General features: G+C 36.0%; 1 protein-coding gene across 12 annotated transcripts in view; it reads left to right on the top strand.

Annotated features, from left to right (window-relative positions):
• The window catches only part of HMBOX1 (homeobox containing 1), a 167,237-nt gene that overhangs the window by 45,320 nt on the left and 106,291 nt on the right, over window positions 1–15,626 (top strand). The window lies entirely within an intron of this gene.

The following is a 15,626-nucleotide window of genomic DNA, read 5'->3' as shown; positions in this document are numbered from 1 at the left end:
TGAACACATAGTTTGTATGTTATGTATTATATACTGTTCTTAAAGTAAGCTAGAGAAAAAAAATGTTAAGAAAATCATAAGGAAGACAAAATGCATTTACAGTATTTATTGAAAAAACATCCACATATAAGTAGACCTGCGCAGTTCAAACCCATGTTACTCAAGAGTCACCTAGATAATGCACGGACCATATTGCTGTTATTTAATTCTATAAACCATAAGAATTGCATTTCGAAGTGGAGTTTAATTTCTAGTTGTACATTTGCCTTCTTACATATTGTAGAAATTACCTCTCTCACTATCCATTGTTTAGAGTAGTGAGTATCATTTATTTTCACTTGTGGAAAACATGAACCAAATTTGCCTAAGCCTTAGCCTTCAAATTCCTTTCGTTTTATGGTCCAGCAAGCCGCATGGTATTAGTACAAGCCGCATCATTCACAAGTGGCTTATCTATGTATTTATAATTGCTTAACACTATGTGCTGGGAGGCATAAAGGGATTGTATATGTTACTTTCACTCTGAATAAAGTGGAATAGGAAAACATCAGTTAAATAAATTGAATTGATACTTTGTATTTTTGGAACAAGGCAAGCTAGCTTAACTTTAAAACAAATTGTGTTTGGTCGTTCCATAATTCTCTACCACCAGCCTATTAACATGTGTTTATGTTTTCCCCTCTCTGTTTTCTATTCCCAATTCTTCCTACCTTCACCCTTTTCATTCCTCTAATTTTTCTTCTTTTTAACTTCCACAATCTGGGTTGCAGGGGAAAAAAACCTGGCGCTTAATCAAGAACATGATCTCATTGCTTTCAATGGCTTAGAAAAGAAACATTTTAAAGCAGTTGAAAGATTTCACTTTGGAAAGTAGGTACTGCATAACTAAGTGTGTTGGTTCCCAGCAGAGCCTTGAGTAACCCCTTTCCAGCCATCCTCATGTTTTTTTCTCTTCTACTTCCTGTTCAGTGAGCAATATCCTAAGTTTTTCTTTTTTTTTTTTTAAATCCAGTAAGACTTTCCTTTTGGCTCTCTTGCCAGAGTATTGTTTTCTTTCATACCTAGTACATTTATATTTTTATGGTATAATTGTTTCTAGACTTCGTCACCCATGTAGAGATGGAGCATAATGTTCAGTTCCCTTCTGCTTACACAAATCCCCAGCCCTTTTCTGAGTTTTCTTTAAGTATTTCTGGGAGTTCTTAGGTGGAATGTTGACATGTATTTAGGAACATGTCAACTGAAATGACTCTTCTTTTCTTTCAGCCTCCTTGGGAAGTCCACCCCCCTCAAGCCACCCCAGTATGGTGCCTTATCACTGCCACTGTGCTGGGTCCTCGGTGAGGGCCGGCAGCCATGCTGAGAACGCTGTCTTGAGTGCTTTCAAAGCTGCCAGCCTTCAGGAGATGCGGGGCTGAGTTAGAGGGCAGCCCCCACACCCCATCTCTGCACCACACTTTTGCTTCAAGGCCCAGAGCTTCAGAATTTGTGCTTGCAGTCTCCCAGTCTCTCTTGTAAAGGTTTCTTATCTTTCAGATCTCCCCTTTTACTCCTTCTGGGCTCAAAACCAGTTCAGAGAGCTAGATGGAAAAAGACACCATGTCATTTCTTCCATTGTCCTTATTTCATCTTCCTCTCCTGCTCACCCCCTCAGCCTCCTTTGGGATCCTGCTGAAATTTCCATCATCTGTGAACTAAAAGGCAGAATACCATATATGTGGAGGGAGGTCACTGGCTCACTAGTTCTGATAGTGGCTGAATTTCTAATCATAGATGGACTCAGCTCAGCCAACCTGTTACATTTTTAAAAACTGATTTTTTAAAATATGTACCTATTTGCCTGCTGCAAAATTCAAAAGATGCAAAAATATGTCCAGTGAAGTTTCCTAGCACCTCCATCCCTCCATTATCAAGCAAGATCCCCTCCCTGATGGAGGAATCAGCATTATCAGTTTCTTCTGGATCCTTCCAGAAATACTTAATGCATGTATAATCAATGCATAGTTACTTATATATTCTTCCCCAATCTCCTTCCTCATCCTCTTTCCTTCCCCTCCACAACCCCTCACAAATGATATATATGCTCTGCTCTTACTTGTTCTTTTCACTTGGAGACTGTTTCATTTTAGCACATAAGGAATTTCCTTATTTTTATGGCTGCGTTGTATGGTTATACTGTAACTTACTTATCTAGTCCCCTAATGGTGGACATTTTGGTTGCTTCTAATATTTTTCTATAACAATGTTGCAAGGAATAACATTGAACATAAGTTATTTTGCTAGTGTATGATTATATCTATAGGGTAAATCCCTAGAATTGGAATTGCTACGTTCAAAGTTATGTGATTTTGAACCTGCTGCATTTTCAGTTTCTGAATTCTGGGGGAAGTTTTGTTTGTTTCGTTTTTTTATTTCTGGTTTATATTCTAGACTCCTCCTTTTCGGTAAAGCTTTATCACTACCTCATTTTACTTGTTGATTGCTCAGGTGGTGCCCAGGCAATATAAATAAGTGCGCCAGGTGTAAGCTAAAAAAATGGATTTAGTTTTGGTTTTCACAAAGACCTCGTTGTAAAGAATTATTTCTCTATCATGGAACAAAATACAGTATAAGCTTGGTGATAAATGCAGAGGGTCCTTCGTGTCTGTGGATGAATTGGAGGTTGCGTGCCTCCCATGGAGGCAGCACTGAAGTTCAGCCCCAGCCAATCGTTGGCACACAAGGGACGGCAGACTCAGTGGTGACCGAGTGGTGACAGAGATGCAATTTTTAAATAAAAATAAAAAAAGTCCGTGTTTATATTCAGTCTCCTGACTTTTAAATACCAGTAGACCAAACAAAATACACCCATGGGATGGATCCAACTCCCGAAAAGTCCACTTGATGCTCTCTCTTGTCCACACAGGGGCAGTCCCTCTGTCTGTTTCGCCAGCTCTGACTCCCACAGATTCTAGCTCCTCATCTGCTGTCAGCTGGATATTGCCTCTAGATGTTCCATTGCTTTTCAAATAGTCAGTTCTACATATTATCAGGGTCCATCTTCTTAAATCTTTATTTGGAACTTCTTTCACTTTGATGTGTTCTAGTCAGAGCATACAGAATAATGCGATTCTTATACCATATTTCTATTCATTTAGTCACCATATCCTATGCCTCCAACAAGCATTGTGTATTTTAGAGGTGGAGACTGTTAGAATTTTAGCAGCCAGGCACCAAGAACGCCGATACTCATTATGTTCTCTCCATGATGTCTACCAGAATTCTTTCTAGATTTTGGTCATTGTTTGAAGGGGCAGGGGGGACATGATCACAGATATTAGTAACTATTAATATAAGCTTAGCAAGAAAGGTTTTTCTGTCTGAAGTCATTCTTGGCATTCTTTGAATGTGGTTTGTTCTATGAGGTATTAGAAGAAGAATTAATAGCTTGAGCCAAAGTCTACAAACATTGGCTTGTGATTCCCACTGGATCAAAAACTCTTACCTGGTAGGTCTCTTCTACCTCATGTCTCTTCATTTGTCAGAATTTCCCACTGGATAGGGTTATACAGTTGTCAGTATCACCTCTCTTTTCAAAACTTATGTTGCTTCTGCCCCAAAGGTGATTCACAGCTTTTGAGAGATAAAAACAACTCCTTCAAGATGGTTAGAAACTACTGCTTTAGATTTTTTTTCACTAATAGTCAACAGCCATTTACTCATAATTAGAGTAATTCAAAGGTTAGTTAGAAGCACTATAAAACACTCAATTTTGAAAAAAAAGCTTGGGACAATGAATCCCTGCAGTCACAGCGGGGGCAGGGGTGGGAAGCAAGCTTGTTCAAGCAGTTCTTGGCTAAGTGCTCCTTGCCCAGCTCTGGCTTTCTGCATACTCATGAAACTACTTTCTCATCATAGTTTGTTTTCCAAATAAACTCCCCTGCTAGAAAACAAGTATTCTCAATACCAGCCATTACATTGTTTTTCTGAACTCAAGTCAGTTTTCCCCAAGGATATGATAATCTTTTTGAAAGATGAATGGTTCAAGCTTACGAGAGGGCAAGGGAGCAAAGCATTTCTGGGTGCCTGCGTTAGGAGCCTTTTTACCATACCTTATTTAGTCCTCACAGTGATCTATTGAGGGAGATATCATTGCCCACAATTCGCAGAGGAGGAAACCAGGGTTTACTTAGGAAGATTAAGACATTTGTATAAGATCAAACTTCTAACACGTGGTAGAACCTGATTTTTCCAACACAAAACAGTCTTGCTCCAAGTCTCTTAGTCTTAGTGTTATTCAGTCCTACTCTCAGTTTTGCATTTTAGAAATATTATTTTGTTAACTATGTGTAACAGGATTAGGAATGGACGTAGAGAAGGAAGATAGTTGGAAACTGTGGCATTAAAACAGCAGCAGAAAGAGAAAGTCTCAAGTGAAATGGAGGTCACACATAAAAGAACTTGCTAAGGAGTGTAATTGGCACCCCTTGGTTTAGTATATACTTGTGTTTTGCTTTAGTTCACCATATAAAGAGTGGGGTTTTCCAGCTATAAATTTTAGTGTAAAATGACAACCTGTCAAGTTATATGTTGAAGTTATTTAACACTTAGTATTTGGGGATATGGTATAAAGTATAAACTCAGAATTTTAAGACTGAATCATTTTCTGCCTTTGATAGGAATTATCTTTTACACAAATGTGCTTAGTAGGTATTTTTACATCTTTTGTTTATATATTAACTTATATAAAAGAAGTAATAAAGAGCATAGGATACAGATTGAGATAACTTTTTTAAAAAATTGGTTAGACATAATAGAAAAAATTCTTAACTGATTTGAGCCTGGAAATTATTCCATAGATTGAAAAATCTTGCCACCTATAATTAGATGTAAAGCTATAGCACAAAGGGTACTTTTTTGAGAGCTAGTTGCATTGGGTAGCATATAGTAATTAATTTAAAATATTAATACTGTGTGTTTGTATGATGCATTCTTTATAATTGTCATTATAATTTGAGAACTCATGAACTTGTAAGTAGATATCTGAAGTAAATAATTTAGAATAAGGGATCTGAAATATACAGAGACAAGCAGGTAACTCTGAGATAAGCTCTTATGATTCTGGAGTAGAATACATGATCTTGCTGGAAATGGCCAGGTCGTGGGGAACACAGAACAAAAGAAATAGAGAAAATGTGATGGTTATCTGCAGCCTCAGGCTTTTAACGACAGGAGTATGAGATAGCTGTGTGTTGTAACAACATGCGTGGATCTAGAGGGTATCATGGTAAGTGAAATAAGTCAGACTAAGAAAGACCAATACTATATGATCTCATATGGAATCTAAAGAACAAAATAGACGAACAAACAAAACCGAAACAGACTCACAGATACAGAGAACAAACTGATGGTTGCCAGAGGGGAGGGGAATTGGGGAGCTGGGTGAAACAGGAGAAGGGATTAAAAAATACAAATTGGTGGTTGCAAAATAGTCATGGGATGTACAGCATAGAGAGTGTTGTCAACAATGTTGCAAAAACTATGTATAGTACCAGGTGGGCACTAGACTAGTCAGGGGATCGCTGCATGAATTCTATAAATGTCTAAGCACTGCACTGGACACCTGAAACTAATCTAAAATAATACTGAATGTCAATTGTAACTGAAAAACAACAATTTGAAAGAAAAAAGAAGGCTGTGTGTTCCCCAACTCATGTTGGGAGAGCTCAGGAAAGCCTTTTCTTATAACTTGAGATACTCTTTATTGTGTGTGTTCAGTCAGACAGTACAAAATGTGAGGCCCTAAAATAACTATACTAGACTATGGGGAATGTGGGAAATAAAAGAAACTTTGGTTGTCCTTGGGATGCTTGCAGTATTATGAGTATTGGGGTAAAACGTAAGTTGGCTCCTTGGAATTTCTTTGACTTCAACTTTTCGTTGTAAAACATTATCTTATTGGCCACCTCCTTATTTTGAATTATATATTAGCATAGCCTCCTGAGATATGGGAGGTAAAACATTTCTCCACTTATCTTGCAATGAAGAGCATTTGAATTCCCTCATCCTCTGCCTTCTTATCCTCCTTTCAGCACTCACCTCCTAGTATTGACAAGAGGATACTTCAAAGCTAGTCTTAACAGTAGTTGATGGTGCTCTCTGAAGTACCATCTAATGGATGCTGGAAATGTCCAAAAATAATATCTGTACTAACCTGTCGATATCAGAAATTCTACCATTAGCAGTTCTTGCTAAGTTTCCTGTTAAATTGGGTCATCACTAGTAAGGCTCTTGATTTAATCCCTATCTAGCTAAGACAATATTTAGTAATTTTTAGTAGAAATTTTCAACTATAGTCTTCTGTTTGATCTGGTCCTCCCAGTAGCCTTCACTTCTCTGATTTCATGTTCTGATACGTTACCCTTTGCTCATACAACTCTAACCATGTTGTCTTTGGTGCTGTTCCTTGAACATGATGAACAATTTCTGCCTCAACGTCTTTTTTTAAGTATTTTTCAATTTTCTATTATTTTTCTGCCTCAAGGTCTTGATCTTGAATGCTCTTTCCCCTGTATGTACATGACATGTTTCCCAACTTCATTCAAGTCTTAACTCTGATTTAACTCTTCACTGAGGCTTTCTCTGAGCACCCTATTTAAAATTGTAACCCCACCACACAATCCCTCAATTCTTTCTCAGCTTTATTTTTCTCTATTGTAGTTATTATCATGATCTGAATACTGTATGTTTGACTGTTGTTTTTTTTACCTGCATTTCATCACAAGAATGGAAGCTTTATGGAACAGGGTTTTTGTTTTCTTCATTGCTGTATTTCCCAGTATCTAGCATATAATAGGTGCTCAGTAAATATTTGTTGAAAGCATAAAGGAATAAATACAAGGTCCTGCAGGATTGAGAGAGAAGAAGTATTATACCTATAGAGAAAGTGAATACCAGAAAATTATCTCATGCTATAGTTTTTCTTAAGATGATAGTTCTCAATTTTATTTCTCCCTCTACAGGAAATATTTGTCTAGATCCAACTGTAGATAACTTCTGTTTGCACTTTTATAGGAATTCCGAACTTTTAACAAAACCTTCAAATGACATGCATTGAACTAGACCCTAAGTTTCTGAATAGCTGACCGGAATATTTGCTTTTATTCATAGGTAAATTAGTATAAGCACTTACCTGAGAGTCAGGGTTTCTGGCTTCTGTTATCAGATTTTTTTTAACTGTAAACTGAGGTGATTGGAAAACACTGCTAAGATCAATTCTAGCTTAATATAAGATTTTATGATTCACCTTAGTCTAGCTTAAGGAAATCTCTTACTCAAATTCTATAATTATTTCATTTATGAAACATTGGGAACTACTGGGATAGGGAAAATGCAAAATGGGGAGGAAGATAGTGGATCTTCCAGAAGTGCAGAAACACAGAGTTTTGCTCTGGGAATCGTTTATAAGTGTATTACTGATACTCTGCCGCCTGCAATAGAGAGTAGACGCTTCAAAGCCACTTGAATGTTTGAGCAATAGATCCCTGCATCTGGATTGGTTCTGTGAATCAATTGTTAAGTTTTTACATCAAAATACTCTAAATGTATGCCAATAGGAATAGTTTTTATGTGTTTATTTTAGGCCAGGGGTAGTTCCTTTCGTGAACGATAGACACACGGACTTTTAAAATTATTTATGATGATAGGAGACTCTGCCCTTCAAATGTTAAGTTTTCCTGTTGGAGTGAACTCTGGAGAACTGTCACGGGTTAAGCAACATGGAGTTGTTGACCTCAAGAATTCTAAGCTGGTATTTCTAGCTACCTCAGGGCATCACGAGTCCTAATAGAGATTGGCTCCAGGGGCTCTGTGATACAGACTGTACACCAGTAACAGGCTGTCTCCTGGTCCTGGGAACCCTCCTGTTACTCACCCTACTATCCAGAGCAAAGCTCAGTTTTTTTGTATCCTCAGCACTTGCACAGAATTTAGCTTATAGTACATACTTGATAAATGCTTATCAGTTATCTTAGAAAATGTTCCAATTGCAGTATTTTACAATTTAGTAATGCAGAATCTTCCAGTGTTAGTTTTTAGGATTGGAATCTTCTGGTGTTAGTTTTTAGGATTGGAACCCTAAAGATTATCTTAGTTGAATGGGACTTGAAAATAGGCATTTTCTTTTATATCTTCACTAAGCGAAGATTTATTTGCTGCTTACAATGTTGCTAGCACATCTGTAGAGGCTGGAACTACGACAATTGGTAAGAAACAATTCCTGTTCTTACGAAGCTCCCATTTTAGGAGAGAAAGACAGATTCGTATATGAATTATCATAATATAGTATAATAGAAATATATTTGTGGTTCTCTGCTAGCAGAGAATTTGTAAAGGGTGATTGCTGCATTATTGCTATGAGTCACCGAGGCTGGTAGAAAGGAAAGGGGGAGGAAGGCATTCCATTTCTGAAGAGCTAAGAACTGCTTGGCTGAGGCCAGTAGGTAAGATGAGGATGAGGTTAGAGAACTAGTTTGGGAATATTGATGAGTTGCTTTGACCAGTGTCTGTCATTCCCTTGAGGTAGACATATCTTAAGTGCTATCAAACTTGCCTTCAATTATGAATAACTGATTAAATTTACTTAGTTAAATACTGCGTTTCCCCGAAAATAAGACCTAGCCGACCATCAGCTCTAATGTGTCTTTTGGAGCAAAAATTAATATAAGACCGGTCTTATATAATGTAATGTAATATAATATATGATATAATATAATATGATATAATTTAATATTATTATACTGGGTCTTATATATGACATAATATAAGACCCGGTCTTATATAAGACCGGGTCTTATGTTAATTTTTGCTCCAAAAGACGCATTAGAGCTGATGGTCCGGCTAGGTCATATTTTCAGGGAAACATGGTATGAAGCTTGGAATGTTGGTATGGGATAAAATAGGAATTACTTTGGTTGACGTTATGCTCAAAATTGTCTTTATCCCTAGACATTAGTTATATTGTACACAAGAGATAGGACATTGCATTATTAGAGTTCTTTTCTGTCCTCTAAACCAGTAGTTTCCAAGTAGAATTAATTACCTGCTAGAGTAATTACCTCAGGAGCTGTTTAAAAATATTCTTGTGCCCCCTACTTCCAGCTACTTGGATTCGGTAGGTCCAGAGTTGGCTAAGGATTCTGTGCTTTTAAAAGATACCCATGTGGTGCTGATGCGCAGGACCGTTTGGGGACAAGCGTGCTAAGCTGCCATGGAGAGAAAGCGCTGCTTGCTGTCACATACTTGTACTGTCGTTCAGTAAGAGTGGAGTAGGGCGTGTGGAATTTGACGGTAACCACCCCGTGGGAGCAGAGCACCCTGAGACTTCCGTAGTAGAGAATGCTAAACAGCAGGTGCTCCATAGATGTGTTTTGAACTGAAATGAATCAAAAAATTTGAAATCAAGCCGCAGAGTGTATAGCTACAACTCTTTCAGAAATAATGAAGCCACAAAGGAAGTGGCATGTAAACTGACTAGGTATAAAGGTGCTAATGGTTGGAGTCACACACAGAGGCAGAGACGGAGGCTGAGCCTCTGGCCGAAGGGTAGGTCATAGCATAGTTCAACAGAGTTTACTGATGACCTACTATTAATAATAGGGAAATGTGTGTTTTTATTTTCAGGTTATAGAATTATTTTAGAATGGAAAAAAGTTGGGAACAGATTGAGGATAACGTCAAAAACCAACCATATGTCTTAAAGTAATCAAAACCTGTAATCCTTTTTTAGACTCTCGTAGTAAATTCTAGAAAGCATGTGGCAGTCATGTGGCTCTTCTGATTAATTGTTTATTGATAAAGCGTCAACATCATCTAGCAGTGAAGTATGGTAGCCTAGAGACTCCTTTCCAGAAGCCATAAAGAATGTGAGTGGTCTGCCCTCTTCTATCTATTCATGAGTTGGTTCAACAAATGTAACAAAAATAGTGCCATTTATGTTCCAGGTACTACTTTAGGAGCTTGTACAGATAATAAATAATAGTGACACAGATAATAGATGCAAAATATATATATATATATATATATATATATATATATATATATATATATATATATTAATATTTGCTTAGAAGGAAAAGCAAAAATGAAACTATTTTGCTTTTTTAAAAAAGCTGGGAAAAAGGGAAGACTGGTTTTCAGTTACATCATAGATGTTTAATCATTGCTTCTTAAAGAAATGTGCAAAAGACTTTTGTCTGCAAATTTAAGACACACACAAAATGACTTGGTGGTGGGAGAAAGTGATATAATTTTAGATCCAGGACAAGGGCACTAATGGTTCCCTGTATCCTGCTCTGTCTGGTTAGGCGCTCTAGGGGTGTCTTGTGTTGGGTTTGGGGAGCCCCGTTTTAAGAGAAGAGGATAATAGTAAGTGAAACCATGTCAGACTGAAATCAGGACTGGGAATATTTAGACTCTTTACAAAGATTATGCTGATATTTAAAAGGCTGCCTTGTGAAAGAGAAAAGAAGAAATTTAGTCTTTATTGATTCAGCCAGATGAGTGGGTTGAAGTTACAAGAAACAGTTTTAGAATCATAAAAGGAAACTCTTTATCAGCAAACTCTCCATTAAACGTTTCTAAAAGCTGCATAAGTGTCTGTCTATAGGTCTTTAAATTTTGACAAGTAGTGTATGTAATTATGCTTCTGGAATAAAAATGTCCTTGGTGTGTGACATACCTTTAGTCATGAATCATAAGGAGTAAAACATAAACATCATTAGGTATTTTAGAAGCATATCTGCTGCTCAACTTGTTGCACAGTAGATATCACAATTAGACATTTGCTCCAGAGAAATGAAAAGAAATAGTGTCCCTAATCTTGTGTTTTGAAGAAAGGTGAAGCCAACATAAGTACTTCAACTACAGTTTAATAAGAAAAGGAAGTTCATTAGCTGATTGACCTTGGGCAGGTAGTGTCTTGTCTTGATTACCTACCTCAGGGGATTGTGAGATTAAATAAGTTTGTATGTGTAAAGCAGTTACCCAGTGCATATCTGGCCCTGACAAGTATTCGTTAAATAGTGATGGTAGTTGTTATTTACAGTTTTAAACTATCTAGAGGCATTGTTTGAGAGATTAGTATTCTAATCTAGATGAGTTATTAATTCCTAATATCCATGGTTCTGTTTTCTTCACATGTCACCAACCATTTTTCACCTGAACTCTCCAGGTGCCTCTCAAATCACAGCCAAATGTCATAAAACCTCATTTATCTGGCATTGTTCAAGGGAAAAAATGTTTGACATAAGTGACACACCTTCTGGTTAACTCCCTAAAATGTAAACTTTTCTTTGAACCATTTAAAGTTTTAAAAACAAATGTGTCACATACTTTCCTGACCTTTTAAAATAAAGACCCTAAACATTACTTTAATGGTCCCCCCCCCCCCTTCCACCTCTCCCCCCCACTCCGGTTCAAGCCATTGTTTCTCAGTCTAGTTGTGTAGGACACAGCTCCCTGGCCCATGCTGGTGTTATGAGCCTTGCGTTCCCCCCAGCTGGTTGCCGATTGTCCGTCGGCCACCAGCCACTCGCTGGCTGCTGGCCACTCACCGCCCCTGGCAGCACACAGCAGCCCACTCCTACCTGCCATTGTTCACAATCTTAGCTGTAGAGGGCACAGCTCACTGGCCCATGTGGGAATCAAACCGGCGACCTCAGCGTTAGGAGCATGACGCTCCAACCACCTGAGCCACCGGGCTGGCCCTACTTTAACTTTTTAATGTGTCACTGTTGGTATATGTATTTATTTATAATTAGTTATTTTCATTTATTTTATTTTCAGGCAGCTATCATTTTTTTCTTGTGGAAAAGCCTTTTTATACATTCCCAACCACTTTCTAAATTTTTGTGTCTAAGCTACTCTGGATTTGTAAGCCAAATATTAAAGCTTGCTAATGATTATATGTAAAATGATATGCTGTCTGGTATTTGCTTGAAAATATCCATGCGAACAGGGGAGGTCTGAGGGGAGTTGTTAATTATTCACGCTGGATGATGGGTACATAAGCATTTGTTACTCTCTTCTTTCTACCCTGTACATGTTTGCAAATTTTAATAATAAAATGTTTTTTAAAACCACCATTAAAAATTGTAGGTTAGATACATGCAGGTCTATGTATATTTATTTTCTTAGTTTTTATCTTTGTAAGGATTAACAGGAAGCTAAATAAAAACATAATAGTATTTATTTCTGGACAGAAAAACTGAGAGCTTTTGGTTCTAGTCGAGTTTTATGACCTTTGTCACCTCCGTGTATTATGTATTTATATTTTTGTGTGTGTGTGTGTGAGTTTGTGTGTGTGTGTGTGTGTGTGTGTGTGTGTGTGTATGTTTAATGTGTATCAGGTCTGGAAGACGTTTCACTTCCTCATCTATAAATTGGAGTTACTAATAGTATCTAACTTAGGGAATCATGAGGCTTGTGTACCTCTGTGTTTTAACACATTTTTTGTTTTATTTTAAATAGATATTTTAGACAGATACACTGGGTTCTGTGTGAGGTGCTAAAAGAATGGTAAAGGGGGCCCTGTAATAGCTGTTTCAAACTTCTGAGAATTATTTTTGGTATCCAGAGCTGGGTTTAATGGTCTCACTAATTGGTGTGTGTAATGTTCCCTGTTACCTCTCCCTTTGATGGCTTGCTTGCTGCTGTGCTACAGCTAAGCTAACTCTTCACTCCCTTATGCTTTGCTTTCTTCCTAAATCGTTACACTCCTTGTTTCTTATTTCTTTATTCCTTTATTTAAATATTCTGCCCTTTCTATGTTTACCATCATTGAGTGAAACAGATACATGCTGAACTGCACGATGTAAATTCAATTGTAAATCACCATTGATGTACTGGATTCACAATTAAGCATTTCCCGAAGTGGGAGTATAAATTGGGAGTCAATTTGATAAAATCCATCTATTATAATTTAAAATGTGTGTACTCTTTGTCACAACAATTTGCTGGGAATTTATCCTAAAGTTATATTCACATGTGTACGAAGATGTATGAAGAAATTGAGGCTGGTGTCTGAGTGGAAGAGAAAGAATTTGGAGTGGGAGGCAGACATCTTTTATTGGGTCTTTTGAAATTCTTTTCTTTTGCCTTATACAGTTACTACTTTTGATATTAAAGAAAAACTAGGGTAAAAAGAGCCTTCTTACCACCTGTGGGTAACACAGCATCTACAGTTCTTATTCCTAGTGGATTTTTCTGGGTTGTATTTTTCTTCTAAAAGAATGGTGAAGGGGGCCGTGTAATAGCTGTTTCAGGGGTCAGTCAACAATGCTGACAGTGGGCTTCTTCATTGTTCAGCCTGACTGTTTAGGATTTTTCACAAACTAACCATTTGATAATTGAATCCATTTCTGATAGTAGGAACTTTTATAATTTTATTGCATAAATGTATGCATTTATTTATTGCATAGATGCATTTATCCTCCTGACCTGTGTTCCATACACATACCCATCCTTCACCCCAACTCTCGATTACCTTTTCACCACCTGTTTTTGCTCCATGCTTGTATACTTAGATATATATAAGTAATGTGTGTATGTGTGTGTGTATGTACATATCTGTATATACATATTGACGTGAGACATGTATAAAATAATTTTTTGGTTGTTTTTCTTTTTAAACACAATCATACTCATTTGATTGCATTTTGCTTTTTTGACTCATTTGCGATGTGCAGATCTCACCAAGTCATCTGATAAAATTCTAGTCATTTATCCTTTTTAATGACTTCATTGTGTCAGTTGGTTAAAGTATATTGTAATTCATTCCTGTATTGACTGAAACAACTCTGTTTATAGAAACAAAAAATTGAAAAATAAGTGACAATAAACGTTCTTGTACATATTATATGTGATTACTTTTATTTCTGTATGATGATTCCCAGGAATAGTACTGATAGGTTAAAGGTGTAAGTACTTTAAATTTTAATATAAGTTGCCAGATTGCTTTCCAGAAGGATGTCATAATTCACATTTAGGCCAATGAAATATAACAGTACCCTTTTGAGGAGATATTATCAGTTTTTTAAATTTTTGCTAAAATGATATCTCATTGTTAAATTGTTATTTTCCTAATTTCAACTAAGTTGACTATTTTTTTATAAACTTGACAACTTGGATCTGCTTTTGCTGTACATGTCAAATTTTTTTTCTGATTTAATTGCTTAGTTGGTTTATGGTTTTTTCATAATAGGAAATTTTAAACTTTTTATGTATATCTTTTAAAGTTTCTGCTCTTTTTTAAGAATATTTAGAAGACTTGTTATCTTCTACATTTTTTATTGCTATGATTTGTTTTTTTACATTGACTTTATTCCACTTGAGGTTTATTTTTTATATATATAAGATAAAGACCTAGTTTATTTGGCTAGGTGATAACCAGTTTTGTGATGATTGTTTTAAAAAATTATTTATCCTTTCCTGCTGAAATAAACTTTAACCTTTGATTTGTACATTTTCTTATATGTACTGAGATATATATTTAAATTCTTTATTCTGTTCCACTCATCTGTGTGTTTATTCCTATGCAAGTTCCATGTTGATTTGTGTAATGTTTTTTGAATATATTCCAATATCTGGTCGGTGAAGCCCACTTTTGATTTTCTCATTTTCACTTTCTTGGGGGTCTTTGGACTTTGTGCTTTTATAACTTTAAGAGCCTATTTTTAAATTAAAAATCTTTTGGGCTTATTTCTCAATGCAGTTACTCATGCATATTGGGAAAAAGTTCCTACTGTGAATGAAATATTTTCCCCATTTTTCTAGGTGTCTCCTGCTAAACTAGAGGAAATTTTTATTAGTTTTAAGTGTATCATACCTGTCCTTTATTTTATTAATTTCAGTTTTCTTTTACTAGAATTGCTTGCGTTTTCTAGGTATTTCATCAGATTTTTAGTAAAAAGATATTTTTCTCTTTCATTCCAATTTATGCCAGTTAATTTGTTTTTATGTCTTACTATGTTTTCTATTATCTTCAAGTCATTGTTGAATTATAAAGAGTTTAGTGAGTTCACTGCCCTAATTCCTAATTTTAGTCATTTGATTTATTGAATGAATAACATTCATATAGTTAAAATAATAAAAATATTCCCTGTGGACATCATCTTTCCCATCCCCGCCTCTAATCAATCCATTTCCGACTCTGTTTTCAGTTCCACAGATACCAAATTTTCATATAGAAGCAAATTCTTGACGTAGGTATAGCTATATATGTGATGTACATACATATGTAATATATCTATAGTGTGTGCATACAACCGTAATTTTATTTGAAATAGTTTTAGTGTATTGCTATTTAAAATACTTGCTATTTTTTCCCAAAAATGTTTAATTTTTTTCTATAGTTTTTCATAGAGCTTTTATTAAAAATGGCTGCTGAATTTTACCAAATGCCTTTTTAGCAGCTGATATAATCATATGATTTTTTTCTCCTTAATTTGTTGATATATTGGATTATATTCATTGCTAAAAAAGAACCACTCTTCCATTTCTGCAATTAATTACAGTAGTATATTATTTTTGATATATGGCTGGACTTTATTGTCTTAATTGGATTTTTTTTTATTTAGAATTTCTACATT

This window comes from Rhinolophus sinicus, linkage group LG07, assembly GCF_036562045.2.
Source record: "Rhinolophus sinicus isolate RSC01 linkage group LG07, ASM3656204v1, whole genome shotgun sequence".
NCBI lineage: Eukaryota > Metazoa > Chordata > Mammalia > Chiroptera > Rhinolophidae > Rhinolophus > Rhinolophus sinicus.
Note: the sequence above shows the minus strand (reverse complement) of the source record. Positions and strands in the feature narration are given on the sequence as shown.